Genomic DNA, 16,399 nt, shown 5'->3' on the forward strand with positions numbered 1-16,399 from the left:
TGTGGGAAACTACAGTACAATGCTTATGAGTAGTTATTTTGCCTTTATTCCATTCTAAAAAAAATCTGTTGTTCATCTATTAAATCCTTTTACCTCCTCAAACACCTAGTAACGACTGATTTGTTTACTGTCTGTATGGTTTTGACTTTTCCACAATGACGTAGAAAAGGAAATGTAAAATATGTACATTTTCAGATTGATTTTCCTTTAGCATCTTCATTTTTATGTGACTCAATGACTCCTTATTTTGAATATCTGAAAATATTCTAATACATAGATGTTTCATCCTTTGTACCTTCACATATTAAAGGACACTGATTTCTTTCAGTTTTTGATGATTGTGAATAAAACTTTTTTAAAGATTCGTGTGCACATTTTTCTATGGATATGGTTCCAAATCAGTTGGGTAATAATTTGAAGCACTGTTACTGACAAAGCTGTTTTGTATAATCTATTTGAAAATAGTTCTGTTACATAAGTTGAGCACCCCCTCCCCATTCATATATTGTTAGACAAACGTTTTCAGTGTTTGTAGCACAGAACTTAATTCCACCTCTGGCCAATTATGATAGTAAGTGATGTCCAAATTATTGGCTTTACAAATCATTTGCCATCTTACACCCCACAGCCATTCAGATCAATGAATGCTCAATCTTAGACAAAGGACAATGTCTTAGCACATCTTAGCTAATGATGCCCAAGGAAGGAGCTTCTGTGACTTTTCTTGGGAAATACCATGTAATGTCTAAAAAAAAACCCACTCTCTGGAAATTGTCCTTGCCCAAAGTCCTCATATGAAATGTAAATTTCCTCATTTCTGTGAGAAAGAGCTGGGGAATATGGGTATAGAAAACAAAAATTCTTCATTTCAACTTAATTTACTTGTTGCTTTTTACTGTGAGAAATTAGTAGCTCCAACAATGGGCCAGTGACTAAACTCATCAGACTTCATATTTTCTTTTCTTTTTTTAAATGAAGTTTATTGGTACATTTTAAGCATACAATAAAGGTATATTCATCATTGGGATCTTGTACCTTTACATGATGTATCTTGGTTCTTATTTTTTTCCCCATTCCCCTGCCCTCCCTTTAACCCCTCCAACCTTCCCTATTTACAAAGGCTTTTTTTTCCCATTTTTTCCTTTTCTCATATTTTTTTCTTCTTTCCGTTCCCCTCCCACTCCCACTTCCCCTACTCCTTTAGACATTTTCTTCCAATTTCACATTATCAGTTATACATTTTGATCCTTATTTACACTTTTAGTTTTTCACACCAGAGAAACTATATGGTATTTACACATGTGTGTCCTATTTATTTCACTTAAGAGTATGGTCTCAATGTGCATTCACTTAGCTATTAATGTCTCTAGGTTTTCATTCTTTATGGCTGAGTAGTACTCCATTAAAGAAACAAACATCTTCTTTATCCAGTCTCCAGTTGATGGGCTGTTTCCAAGTTTTAGCTGTTACAAACTGTGCTGCTATAAATATGGGTGCACATATATCAGTATGGTATGATTCTTTTAATTAAGTTTTGGTACTGGGGATCAAACTTGGGACCTTACATTTATGAGGCAGGTGGCGACACCACTGAGCTAAATCCCTGGCCCTGATTCCTTTAGTTCTTTGGGGAAGATACCCAGCAGGGGGTAGCTTGGTCAAATGGGACCTTTAATCCTAGTTATTTGAGGTATCTCCAAACTGATTTCCACAATGGTTGCACCAGTCTGCACTCCTACCAGCGGTGGACTAGTGTCCCTCTTTCCTCACAGCCACACCAACATTTGTTATTTGTTGATTTCATAATAGCAGCCATTCTTTCTGGGGTGATGTGGAATCTCAGCTTTGTTTTCATCAGCATCTCTCAAATGACCAGTGATGTTGAACATTTTTCCAAATATTTATTTGCTGCTTTCACTTCTGTGTCTGAGAAATGTCTGTTCATTTCAGATGGCCATATTTTAATTGGGTCTTTATATTTGGGAGTCTGATTTTTTTTTTTTAGTTATTTATACATTCTAGATAGTAGACCTTTGCCTGAGGAACAGCTGATAAAATTTTTTTTCCCAACATTATAGGTTGTCTTGTAGCTCTGTTGGTTGTTTCTCTTGCTGTGCAGGTTTTTAATAAGATGAGATCCCAGTTGTTCTTTGTGCTAGTTCCCTTGCTACTGAGGATTTGTTCATTAAGTCTTTTCCTAGGCCTGTTGCGCAGGAAACTGGATTATGTGGGAGACAGAGATTTCAGGGTCCTTGAAAGAGTTAATGCCCATGAAGATTGGGGCCACTAGTGCAGAATGTAAAAAGAAAAAGATAAACCTTAGAACTTTAGGAAATATTAAAGAGGTAACAGTAAAAGAAAATCTAGCAACAAAAACAGAAAAGTCTCATTAGAGAATAAAGGAAGCAAGGTGGTGGTGGGGAGACCGAAGCATTCTAGATGTTAGAACAATAATTGCATAATATTATTAGATGGGACTCACAGGTCTTATTAAGATCCAAAAATGAGCCCATCTTATTTGATTGACAGAATAATGGTTACTTTGCTGAAGGAGTTACAATGGAGGAGATGGAATTTTGGTCACTGTGGTATTCAAAGGATGAAGCACAAGCTTCTTGAGGACAGATTTTATCTGTTTGCTCACCATTCCTGGGACTTCTCTATATTCCTTTTGCAAAAAGGTTATCATTAAATATGTGTTGAAAGTTGAACAGAGGAAGAAGAGGTGGCAGCTATCATTAATAGCAGCTGTTCTATTTATGGATTCCATATCTACCTAGCATCATCTTCTGAACAACTCTGCTGGGAAAGGTTGTAGGTTCTGCATTTCACAGATAAAGAAACTGAGTAAGACTCAGATCTAAGAAAACTACTTCTGCTGCAGAGCTACTTACAGTGATGGAATCAAAGTCAGATTTGTAAGACTGCAAAATCTCTATTCCATCTATGTCAACAAAACTAAGAAGAAAAGGGAGGTGAGTAGCTGACTCAAATGTTTTTCCAATTTCCTCTTATCTATTTGCTCCCTTCCTTTTACTCAGTTTTGGTTTGCACTTAGTTTTCAGAGGCAAAGCAGAGCCTATAGAGAGCTATACATGTTGATCAAAGTCCTAGATTATAAGATTATTCAGAGGCTAATATGTAATCCTTAGTTTTCTCTCTAGTCTCACCCTCCCAGCTGCTTGCATTAATGCTTTCTGATGTGGCCTCCTTTTTGTTCTAAAGAACACCAATTCTCAACAACAAAGGATATACATTTAAAGCTAGGGAATATGTAGTCATCACTAAGTGCTCAGCTTGCAAAGATTATTGAATTGAAGCCAGCCCTTTCTATAAAGACAATAGCACTATAAAACCAAAAGAGACAAGCGAGAATCTTTTCTGCTCAACTAAGCATACCAAAACATATTAGAAATTTGGAGACAATATTCCGTGTTATTTTAAGAAAAGGTTTTATGGAGCTGTTACTCATTTGATTAAAATAGCATGTAAAGCAAGGATAATAATATGAATAAAAAAGGATATAGGTAAAAGTATGTGAATAGTTTTGTTCTTTGTCTTGGTCACAGAACTCTGTGTTGTTTTTTTTTTTTTTCTATTTTTTTCAATACTTGGGAATGAACCCAGGACCTTCACAATGAAGTACATCCCCACCTTTTTTTATAACTTAAATTTTATTTTCATTTATTATGCTGTCCAGGCTGTGTTCAAACTTGTGATCCTCCTGCTTCAGACACCAAGTGCGCTGGGGTTTCAGATGTGCTCCATCGCACCCAGCAGAGCTCAGCTATTGACAATACATCTTTTGAGATGCCTTCATAGATGCTCCAATAGTTCTTTAGTACTTGATATATAAAGATTGGTGTATGCTCTAGCCATGTCTAGAAAACCTAAGGTTGTCCCGGAACCCTCTTGTATATTCTAGGCACTCATGATTGACAGCAGCACATTGATGTTAGACATTTTAGAGTTAATGTTATGCTTTTGGGATACAATGGTTTAATATTTTGTTTTTAGTTGGACTATAACTCATGCAATCTAAAACTAGGCTTTAATTGTGATATTAGATATTAACTGTCATCGATCTGCTTTTCTCTATAGCTCCTCATCACTAAATCAGGACAATAATATAATCTATTTTAGAGATATTTTGAGAAATGTACAGATTATACAAATATATTGTATATAAATATAAAAAATATCCCTATGAATTAGTTAGCAAGTGTCCAGTGCATGTTAGCCAATATCCTCTTCATCCAAATTATCAGCACTATCATTATCATCATCACTGAACTCTTTTGAACTCCATTCTTACTGAGAGGGGATAATGCAGTAAGGAGTTTTGGTTACCATATATGTGCACAACTCTTACAGGGGATGATACTACCTGGGCTCTGTTTGGTGTTAGGAAAAGGATGCCCATCATATTGTCAATGTGCTTTTCCCTGCCTACTTCTTGAGGTGTTGGAGATATCCTTCAAGGCTTCAAGTATGTGGCAGTGTAGAGAACAAGGGTGAAGAAATGTAATAAACTCTAACCATTGAGCAGAAGTATCTATCAGTCACATTTTTGTAAACTCAGAGGATTGTCTGTGGTGATTTCACTGCATAAAGAAGTAGAAATGCTTGGGTTTAAAATAGATATTGTTAGAAATGCAGACTCTTTGACCCCACCCCAAAACTTCTGCTGCAGTATGTACATTTTAACATGATCCCTAGAGCTCCATATGCACACTGCAGTTTGAGAAGCACTTTTACAGACTTGGGGATGAGAGTAACCAGGAGGTAGGAAAAGGGGTGATACTCAAGATAGCAAATATGCTTTGCCCCCAGATATATGTAAAAGCAGAATCTATGAGAATGAACATGTAGGAATCTGTACTTTAAACTCCTTAGGGACTTGTGAGGAACACTACAATTTGAAAAGTTAAAGATAAAAACTGTTAAAGGGAGAAGTGCAGTATTCACTGTGAACACTAGCTGTCACTGCTCTACAAGTTAAAAATGATACAGCTAGCTCACTGACAAGAGAGTTAATAAAAGAACATTTTCTATATTTGATGTATGAAGATCTAGGAAAAGTTAATTCTAAGTTAAAAAGATTTGGATTATCTTGACTTTTGTTAAAGATCTCTAGAAAATATACATGAGTCACAAAGAGTAGTAGTTAGAGATTTAAATCTTTTGGATATATGTGTATAACCCTGAGTCAAAAAAATAATGTGTGACTGTACTTGGGGGAAAAACGAATAGTTTTATGGGCTTTAACTCAACCTGGATTGTATAGTTTGAAGGTATATATCAGATCAGAGTCTAGTTTTTCATTTACTTAGACTTAGGCCACCACGCTGCTTTTATACTGGGTCTGCAAGACTTTCAATGCTCATCTGAAGCTCCGGGATCGAAAGTCTTTCACAGTGTTTGTATGAACTTTTCCTTTATTTTTAAACACTGTACCTACTTAAACGACTTAAGTGGCTTGGACTTAAAATTCTGGCTTTCCTGTGTTGATCATGGAGATAATTCCCTAGCATCTCTGACCCTCAAAATGGGCATAGAAATGCCCACATAAGGGTTGACATCCGGAGAGAACAGAGAGTAAAATAAATATTATTATGGCTTAAATCTAAAATGTCTCCAAGGGCCGGGGATGTAGCTCAGCAGTTTGGTGGCCTGCCTTGCAAGTGCAAGGACCTGAATTCAAATCCCAGGTACCAAAAAAAAAAAAAAAAAGTCCCCAATAAGTTTCATATGTTGGGAGGTCGGGCCCTACTGAAAGAGGCAGTATGACCTGGAAGGGTATATTCTTGCCCTCGGCTCCTCCTTTCTTGCTGTGCTCCCTGGCTGCCATGATGTGAGTAGCTTTCCTCCACCAGGCCCTTCTACCATTCTATTTCATTCTTGGAGATGGCTAGTAATGGACTGAACTCACTGAAACTGTGACCAGTTGAGGACGGCTCCTATTTTAAGTGTGTCAGGTATTTTGTCCCAGTGATAGGAAAGTGACTAATACAGGAAATTGGTACTAGGAGTGAGGATGTTGCTATTACTACACCTGGCCATATGGTTTAGAAGCCTTTGGAACTGGATTGTAGGAGGAGTAGGAAAAATTTGGAGATGCCAGTTAGAGAAGCCTTAGAATGCTAAGTCAAGCTTGATGGGAAATTCTGGTTGCAGCTCAGAAGCCCAGAATGTATGCATTTATTTTATTATCGGGGATCGAAGTCATGTCCTTACGCTTGCAAAGCAGGTGGCGGAATCAAGCCAAAACCCCAGCCCTCAGAAGACCAGAATGTAGATAGAAAGACAAACAATGACCAGTTGGGAAATGAAGACTATCAGAAAGTGGATTAGAGGTAATGTGTGTTTGACTTTGTCTATATTTTGCCTATATCTTAAGATTTCATGAGAGGCTAAATTTAAAGCTAATGGACTAATTAATCATATGGTGGTAATTTTAAGGCAGATCAAGATTCAGTTGTTGGCACTACTTTTAGGTCTACAGTGAAAATCAGGAGCAATGAGAAGAGCCAAAAGATGTGGAAAATTTTGCTGGTGGACTGAAAAGAAGCACGTGTAGTTGCATCCAAAAGATTTTTGGACACTGAAAGGTTTAGCACTATTAAAAACAAACCTGTCTGTACTTTGTACAGAGACAAGAAGGAAGGTGCCTTGGGGGCATCTCAGAAATCAGCATGACCATACCCATCTCAAGTTCAAGGGTATGAAAGATAAAAGGGGCAGGAAGCTGGCAGCCTTCTTGTTGCTTTTGCTGCCTTCGTCCAACACGAACTGTTACCCTTCTGTCCCCTGGCTTGGAGCCAGCCAATTATGGACTGAAATCTCCACAAACTGTAAGCCAAAGTTTGGATGTTGGATATTTTGTCTCAGCAATAGGACAACTAACACACCACAAGAGGGCAGTGAATGAAGCTGTCAGAGTGAAACTGAAGGTGCAGTGGAGGCCCCAGAAAGTTGGCAATGCCAGAAACATGGAATTTCTACTGAGGAAAACCACAAGGAGCAAGCAGAGTCAGCCCAAGAGAAAAGCTGTGTGAGCTGCTAACCAGCAAGGCCATAGGAGCAGGGCTGCCTGTACCCTTGTGAGTTTACATCTCCCCAAAACCTGTCCTTGGTGCTGGACATGTAACTACAAGATGTAATATTTGCTCTGTTGGTTTTCAGTCTTGCTTTAGTACTACTACTTTTTATTCCCCCATTCTTCAACTTTGCCATTGTATATTACAAATGTTTAGCTTTCTTTTTAATTCTTATAGGGGCTTATAGCTAAGAATTTGCCTTGAGTCTCTGAGACTTTGGAATTGCACCTTTCAAGCAATGTTGGCAAATTAAGATTCTGGCAACTCTTAGAGTTGGACTTAATGCATTTTGTATAATGAGGTTAACATGAACATTTTGGAGACAAGGGGTGAAATGTTATGATTTACATCTAAAATGTTCCTGAAAGTCTTACTTTCAGAAGTAGGGCCTGATCAGAGGGGAGACTCTCCCCTTTTTCTCTGATTTCTGGATACCATAACTGAACAGCTCTCCTTCACCAGGCCCTTTTTTGCCTTGGAGCCAGCTGTCTACTGAATCCTCTAAAACTATGAGCCAAAATGAACCTGTTTTCCTCTAGTTTGCAGGTTTTGGCTATAATGAGAGTGACTAAAACAAGTATGAAGTACTTTATTAGTTATAAATTATTAAATGAATTCAAAGTATCTGAATGCTTCCAACATTGGAACTTGGTTACTTAATTTTTGGAACTTCACCAAAGCATCATTTTTCAACTTTGAAAACATTTCATTAGTACATGTGTGTAGTACATAATGTTTCCATTCCTTGTGTGGAGTTGGTACATGCATATAACACATCCTAATTTCCCTCTCCTCCTTTTCCTTCTTTTCCCTACCTAGCCCCTTTCCTTCTTCTCCCTCCATATTTTGATCCTTTTCCTTTTTGAGAAAGATCTATCTCCCTACTTCCTTTTATCTATCATTTATTTTGCTCTTTTTTTATGTTTTGGGTTTACCATGTAAGAGAAAATGTGATATTGAACCTTATGTGTCTGATTTATTTCACTTAATGTTGTGGTTTTAAGGTGAATCAATTTTCCTCCAAATGACTTTATTTTTCTTTATGGCGGAGTGGCACACCATTGTATAAAAACACCACACTTTCTTTATCCATTCATCTGTTAATGGATATATGGGCTGCTTCTAAGATTTAGCAATTATGAATTGTGCTGCAGTAAATATTGGTATGCACATATCACTGTAGTATGACATCTTTAATTCTTCTGGAAAAATACCTAAAAGGCGAATACCCGAGTCAAATGGAATTACTAGTTTTAGTTTATTAGGACTTTAGATATGAATCTTCTGTCTGCGGAATCACTGTAAAATATTTTTGTCTTTTCACCCTGCTAGTTGTTTCTTTCGCTGTGCAGAAGACTTAATTTTTTCTCTCATTAAGTTTATTGGTACATTTAAAGCAAACAATACAGTTACATTTATCATTGGGATCTTGTACCTTTGCATGATGTGTCTTGGTTCTTATTTTTCCCCATACCCCTGCCCTCCATTCACCCCCCTCACCCTTCCCTATTTACAAAGATTTTCTTTCCATTTTTCCCCTTTTTCAATTCTTTCTTTTCCTTATTTCCTTTCCCCTCCCCTTTCCACTTCCCCTTTAGTCATTTTCTTTCTATTTCACACTATCAATTATACCATTTGAAACTTATTTACACTTTGAGTTTTTCACACCGGAGAAAGTATTTGGTATTTACTCAAGTGTGTCCTACTTATTTCACTTGAGTATGGCCTCAATGTGCGCCCATTTAGCTATAAATGCCTCTAGTTTCTCATTCTTTATGGCTGAGTAGTACTCCATTTTATAGAAAAACCACATCTTCTTTATCCAGTCTCCAGTTGATGGGCAATTGGGCTCTGTCCAAGTTTTAGCTAGTACAAACTGTGCTGCTATAAACACTGGTGCACATATATCACTGTGATATGGTTCTTTTAATTCTTTTGGAAAGATGCCCAGCAGAGGGATAGCTGGGTCAAATGAGAAGATTTTTAATTTAATATGATCCTATTTATTGACTCTTGGAACTATTTCCTTTGCAATTGGGGTTCTGGTCAGAAAGTCCTTGCCTATGCCTATGACTTCAAGAGTTTTATGTATTTTGTCTTTTAGCAGGTTAAGTGTTTCTAGCTTAACATTTAGTTATTTGATCCATTTTTTATTTCAATTCAGTACATGGTAAGAGATATGGGTCTAGAGTAAATGTTTTGCATGTAGATAGCCAGTTTTCCCAACACCATTTATTGTAAAGGCTATCTTTCCTCTAGTGTGTCCCTTTTGGTTCCTTTACCAAGATCAAGAAGTTGAATGTACTTGGAGTTGTTTCTGTGTCCTTCCTCTATTTTGTCCCATTGATCCTAATATCTGTTTTTATGCCAGTACAGTAAGTCCCTACTTTATAACCATTCCAGTTATGAACTTTTACAGATACAAACAAACCTCATTTTACAAGCATTCCTAGATTTGAACAAATCATTAAAGTACTGTGTTAGTTTTTGAGGGACAGGACCCCAACACAGAATGATACACAAAGGTTGCAGCAGGCATCCAGAGTGCCATGCAGTGCTACAGAATCATCTATGATGAGAAAAAAAGAGCTACCACTCTATCACTGTCTATTAGTGTTTATCACTGGATTGTTTTTTTCAAGAAGGTAGATGGAATTGAATCCATCAAAAGACCTGTATCATTAACATCAGGTGTGAATGATTTCCATCTGCCCACCATCTCCTATTGCTGATAATCCTTCAGCTCCACCATCTCCCGCTTACCCTCCCTCCGCTAGCGAGTAACTCCCTGATTGTGAGTTCACTCCATGTAATCCCCTATATGCCAATTGTTGTACCATACTTACCACCATTTTAAGGTAATTATAAAAGCAAAAATAATTTATACTGTATTTTTGTGCCAAAGATGTATAAGACTCACTTTGTTAGACTTATGAACAAATCTGACTTACAAATGTTCTCCCAGAATGGAATTTATTCTTAAATTGGGGACTTAACTGTGTCACGCAAAGCACCATTTTCATCCATGCAAGTGACTCACATTCTCACACGGACAGTTATTTTTCCCAATTAGGTCTTTTCATCCCCTCTAAATTGGAATTTATGATAAAATATAGCATACTTATTTAAAATGGAGTTTCAGATACATAATAAATACTTTTAAAATATAACTCTTGTTATGTTTTAGATCTAAAATGTTTCCCAAAAGTCTGCATTCATTGGTGGGGTCTGGTCAGAATAGGTGGGTCACTGGAAATGTGACCCAAGAGGGTATATACTTTCGCCACAGACTCCTCTTTCTGTTTCCTAATTGTTGTTGGTCAAGCAGCTTTCCTACAGCATACCCTTTCATCATACTGCTTCTGTCTTGGAGCCAGCTGACCATTGACTGAATCCCAAAACCATGAGCATGATTAAACTTTTTCTCTTAAATTGTAAGTGTTGGGTATTTTGCCTGAGTTACAAGAAAGCTAACTAATATATCTATATACCAGATATTGCAAGATGATCTGGCAAAACTAGCTTTAAGACCAACTAAAAACAGTGGCCCATATTCACCATTCTACATATCAGCCTCTTCTGATTCCCTACATCTTCTATAATATGAAAAAGTCTGATTTGAAATGGTCCCAGAAAATGCTTCTTTTTTGAGATAGGATCTCTCTACGTAGTTCAGGCTGGCCTCAAACTCATGGCAATCCTTCTTCCTCAGCCTCCCAAGTGCTGGGATTACAGACCTGCATTACCACACCCAGCTTCAGCAACATTTTTGATCTGAAACCTTATACCTTCAAAAATTGTCATACTTCTCTAGAAGTGACTCAAAATGTATTTAAAGATTGATTGGACAGAAATAAGGCCTCTTACATAGTTACCTTTTGAGATTATTTTTATATTTGTTATATTATGTTATTCTCTTGATTCTTCTTATTCATTAATTTTTTTTCTCTGCCTGTCCAATTTGTGGTTGTGGGAATAGGAAGGGAAAGGCGACTTTCCAAAATGATGCTACTCTAATGTCACTCAAATACTGGTGTTATGGTAGGAAAAGTTCTGATGCATTTCTAGTCCAGTATTCTCTTTTCAATTATGTTTCATGAAGCAAGTAATGCTATTAAAATACATAGACTTTACAGGGAGAGATTTTACTCCCTAATAATGGAAGAAAGTAGGACAAAGGAACGGTGGGAGTTTAATGTATGGCAAATGGAGTCATAGCAGCGTACAGCTTGCAATACCACAGTACTTAAGAATAACTTAACATTGAGAGTTTAGCTGGAATAAGATAAGCCCATAATGAAATAAAGTAGGAAGAAAAATCACACTAGGATCATACTAGGACAAAGGAGGTAGTGAATAGTAAGTAGTCTAACAGTGAGTTCTTGGAGGACTGAAGAAAAATGTGGCCTTGTGGGCTTATCTAACTCTGGCCACTAGGTGTCCATATGTGATTTTTAGAACATGTGATGTTTGTGTTGGATTAGTGAGGGAAGACTTGGGAAATGAGGTTTTGTTCCTGCTGTTAACAGTCTTTCAATTTATGGTAGAATGTTGTTTCAGCTGTGCTCTTACGAATCTTCAGTAGAGATGGGAATCATTTCAGACTCATGGTTGAGGATTTTCTTCTTTTTCTTTTCATCCATTCTGGGACTGAGTACTTCACACTTCTGCAAAGGATTTAATTAGTCCTGTAAGCCACCCCAACTTGATACACATGTCCAAATTTAGATCCAGCAGTGAGGAACTGATTTAATTGGCACTGGGACTATTAGAAGGAGCCAGAAGAGCAGAAGGACGTTGCACTGTGATCATCTGAGCCAAACAAGAGGGTAAAGATATCCCTGGCCTATGTATTCCTGTCACTAAAAACATTTGCTAATCTGCTGACAAATTGCAATGGGAATATCCCGTGGACGCACAGCAGGCCCAGTGACGTGCCATTTGAGCAGAGCAGGCATGTCATCAGCCCACAGGAGTATCTCTGATTGTGTTGCTCTTTGGTATGACGTTCCTACTTTCTATATGACTTGATGATGGTTGGTGGGAGCAGTAATATAAATTTAATAATTGCTTAAAGGAACTATTGCCTTAAAAAATAAGATTTTATGCCAGGTAAGGTTTTTTTCCTATTTTAATTTTTATTGATATTTCTGAGTTCAAAGGAAATCACATGCATGTCAAAACTTGTTTCTTCTATTGCTTTGGGCATTCTCTGCATCGCCCTCTCTCCCACATATGTGAAGCAGAATGATTTAGTTAGAATTTGCAGGTGACATTTACCAAGCCTTAATTCATGGCAGTAATCCTGAATGCAAGTGAACTTTCATGCTGCAATTTGTATTCCTTTTGCCCCCTTTACCTGTTGGCTATATCTTCAGTTACCTTCTAAAATTACGTACCCATAGCCAAACTGAGTAAGCTTATTCCCACTTGAGTCTTTCCCACGTCGTTACCACCAGCTGGTACGCCCTTCCTCCCTCCTTCACTTTGCTGTTTCAAAACTCAGCGCCAACACATCTTCTCTATGAAGCAGCCTCCAGATAACTACCAGAAATCTACTGCTGTCTGAAACTCATCCACAGGTGTCCCTCAGTATTCTCAGAGGACTGGTTTCAGGACCCCTGTGGTGCTCAAGTTCCTTATATAAAATGGCAGAAAATGTTTACATATACACCCTCCTATATACTTTAAGTCACCTCCCGATTACTTATCATACATAATACAATATGACATAATATAATGCAATGTAAATAGTTATTACACTGTATATCATACTGAATAATGACAAGAAAAAATGTACACATTACATACAGAAACTGTTTTGGGGGGAATATTTTCATCCACAGTTGAATTTACAGATGTGGAACCCATAAACAGGGAGGCCCAAATGTAATAGTGCTCAGCTTAGCTCATGATTATAACCTCATCTTAGTTGACTTACTTGTGTGTCCATACATATACAACTCATTAGCTTGACTCTTTTGAGGGCAAGATCTATACTCCAGCAGCATCAAAGAATTTGGTGTATATTCCTTTTGCCTTCTCAAAGTAGCCATCTTTTGTAAATCTTTGTGATCCCAGAGCCTTGAATATAATAGGTGTTCAATAAATATCTGTGGAGACAGCTGGGAAATTGATTTAAACTACTTGCTGGAGTCATATTTTTGATAATATTAGATTGTGATTAGTCTAAAGAACCTGGTAGTTAGGGGCATACACTTTGTAAGAGATAGATCAAGACATCTTTTCTATGACAATTTCCCTAAACTGTAGCAGTCCTCTTTTCCTTCTATTCTGACTTCTTTTGATTCTGAGTTGTTAAAGCATTTTATCATATTTATGTTACATAAGTGCCTTAGGATCATATTTGTGGATCATATCTGTAGAATGGGGTTGATAACAATGCCTACTTAATTAAATTTATGATGATCAAATGACCATACTCAGAACTTGGCATGTAATGATCAAACTGGTATTTATTAGAATTAACTTTGGGATAACTAAACATTGTCCATTGTTTCCTGTGAGTAGAGCCTGTCCTACTGACTGTATTCTAAACTCTTCAGTGGCAGTGTTCTTCTATTTTATATCTGTAGTGCCTATATAGATATTTCTTTTTCATTCCCAGAATAAGTGACTTGGGTCATCTCTTTTCCCCCAATCAGTCCAAATAGATTTACCAACGTCATTATTTTTCTTGTAGTCTCAGTCTTTTGTTTCATTGATTTTCTACTATTTTTTCTGCTTCAAATACCATTCATATCTGTTGTTTTTCTTTCTACTTGCTTTGGGTTTAAATTTCTATTCTTTTTGTATCTTCTTAAAGTACAACATTAAAATTTTTTTTTGAGATTTCTACTTTGTAAGATGCCATCATTTACTATAATTTCTCATTTAAAATTTCCTTTATCTGCATCCCATACATTTTGAGGTGTGATGTTTTCATTTTTATTTGGTTCAAATATTTTCTACTTTCTCTTGTCATTTTCTTTATTCATGAGTTACGTAGAAGTATTGTGTTTAATTTTCAAATGTTTTGATATTATCCAGGTTATTTGTCCGTTGATTTCTAGCTTATTTTTTTTTTGTAGACAAAGAACAAATTTTGTACAATCTTACTTCTAAATTTATTGACATATTTTATGGTACTGAATATGGTGAATATTCAATATGTTCTTGAAAAGTTTGTGTATGTGCTGTTATAGGGCCTAATGTTTTATAAATGTCATCTAGGTCAAATTAGTTGATAGTGATGTTCACATTTTCTATCTTTCAGGACTTCTGCCTCTTTAATCCTTGTTACTGAGAGATAAGTGTCATTCTTCAAGCAGTCTAAAGTGCCCACTGGGGTTATATGCAAAGATGCCTAGTAAATGCCTAAACGTGCAGATAGTATGGAATCTTATAGATACAATGTTTTTCCTGTCATATCTAACTATGAAAAACTTGCATGTTTTTACCTAAATGAAGTACTTTATGGCTTTCTTTGGCATATCCAAATTGCTAGTAGTGCTACTCTTACGCTTGGGGCCACCATCAAGTGAAACAAAAATTACCTGAATATGCACACAGTGACACCTGAAAATCAATCCAGTAACTAAGATGGTTATTAAGTGACTAATGGATGGAGAGTATATAGAATATAGATACACTGAACAAGGATGTATGTATGTCAGGCAGGACAGAGTGGGGTGGCATGAGAGTTCACGATGTCCCACAATTTAAAATCTATAAATTGCTTATTTCTGGAATTTTAAATTTAACAGTTTTAGACTATGGCTGATGGTAGATAATTGAAACTGCAGAGATCACGGCTAAGGCGGTATAACAAGATTTTTCTATTCTCTTTTCACTTTTGTCAGTGAAATCTTGTAATTTAGTTCTTCTAGTATGTATTCTCCTACTTCTGGAATACCTGCTCAAGCTACCGTGTGGTAGCTCAGGCTACTATAACAACAATATTATAGACTAGTGGCTGAAGTAGCATAAATATTTTTTCTCATGGTTCTAAAAGCTAGAAATATAATCAATTTCTGGTGATGGTTGTCTTCCTGGCTTATAGATGGCATCCTCCATACTATGCCCTTATGGTAAAGAGAGACAGATGTTTCTTCCCTATTTATCTTTTTAAGGTAGCTCTGGGGTTTGAACCAAAAGCTTTGTGAGTGCTAGGCCATCAAATTACCTTTGAGTTACAGCCAAGGGCAATCTTTTTTTTTTTTTTTTTAAATAAAGATTCTAGTGCTAACAGATGAGGGCTAAACCCTTATGACCTCATTTAATCACTGTGTTAAAGTACCTACATTCAAGAGAGTCACCCATACAGGGGACAGGCATTCAACATATGAATTTTGGCAGAACAGAGTTCAGTCTATAGTAGGTACATACATACTTAGAATTGTTCCCTTACTTTCTTTCTTTCTTTCTTTGTTTTCTTTTGAGACAGGCTCTCACTATGTAGTGCAGAACTCACTATGTATCCCAGGCTGGCCTCAAACTTGCAGCAGTCCTCCTGCCCCAGCCTCCTGAGTGCTGGGGTTACAGGAGTGTGTGACCACGCCTGGCTAGACTTATGTTTTCTTGACAGATCAGCCTCTTTTCTTAGTAAAATATCCCTCTTTATTTCTTATAATATTCCTTGTTCTCATATGTGTTGTCATGCAAACTATTTTTTGATAAATATTAGCATGGTGTGTCTTTTTCTCTCCTTTTACTTTTGAACAATCTAAAGATTCTCAGTAAAAGGCAGGTCAACTAACTTGACCTAAATAACATTTACAAAGCATTAGGCCTAGCAACAACTTATACACAAACTTTTTTGTTTGCTATTTACCTCACCTGTTGTTTGTGACTTTTTCCTCTTCCCCTTCCTTTTCCTGGGATTAAGAGGATTACTTTTATAATTGCATTTTATTTATATTGTTGCTTCATTCTTCCTTTTTTAAAAAAACTGACTTCTTTTGGGTTGACAACACAACTCTAACTTACCACAGTATGCTTTTTAAAATATTATTTCTCTTCATATGTAGCATAAGAACTTTACAGAATTAATCTTTTATCACTTTATCTTTTGTGCTGTATTGTTGTTATGAATTTTATGTTCACATATCCTCTAAATCTCATATTACATTGTTGTAGTTTTTGATTTAAACACTCAACTTATTCTTTGAAGATGTTTTGAGAAATTAGTAGTTTCCATTACATTTCGCTATATATTGCCCATGTCTTGTATTCTTTAGTTGTTCAGGAAAGTTTAACTTTCCATTTGGTGTCATCTGATAGTACTAACTCTATCCTTT

Source organism: Fukomys damarensis, unplaced genomic scaffold (genome assembly GCF_012274545.1).
Source record: "Fukomys damarensis isolate Sample0158 unplaced genomic scaffold, DMR_v1.0_HiC HiC_scaffold_29, whole genome shotgun sequence".
Lineage (NCBI taxonomy): Eukaryota > Metazoa > Chordata > Mammalia > Rodentia > Bathyergidae > Fukomys > Fukomys damarensis.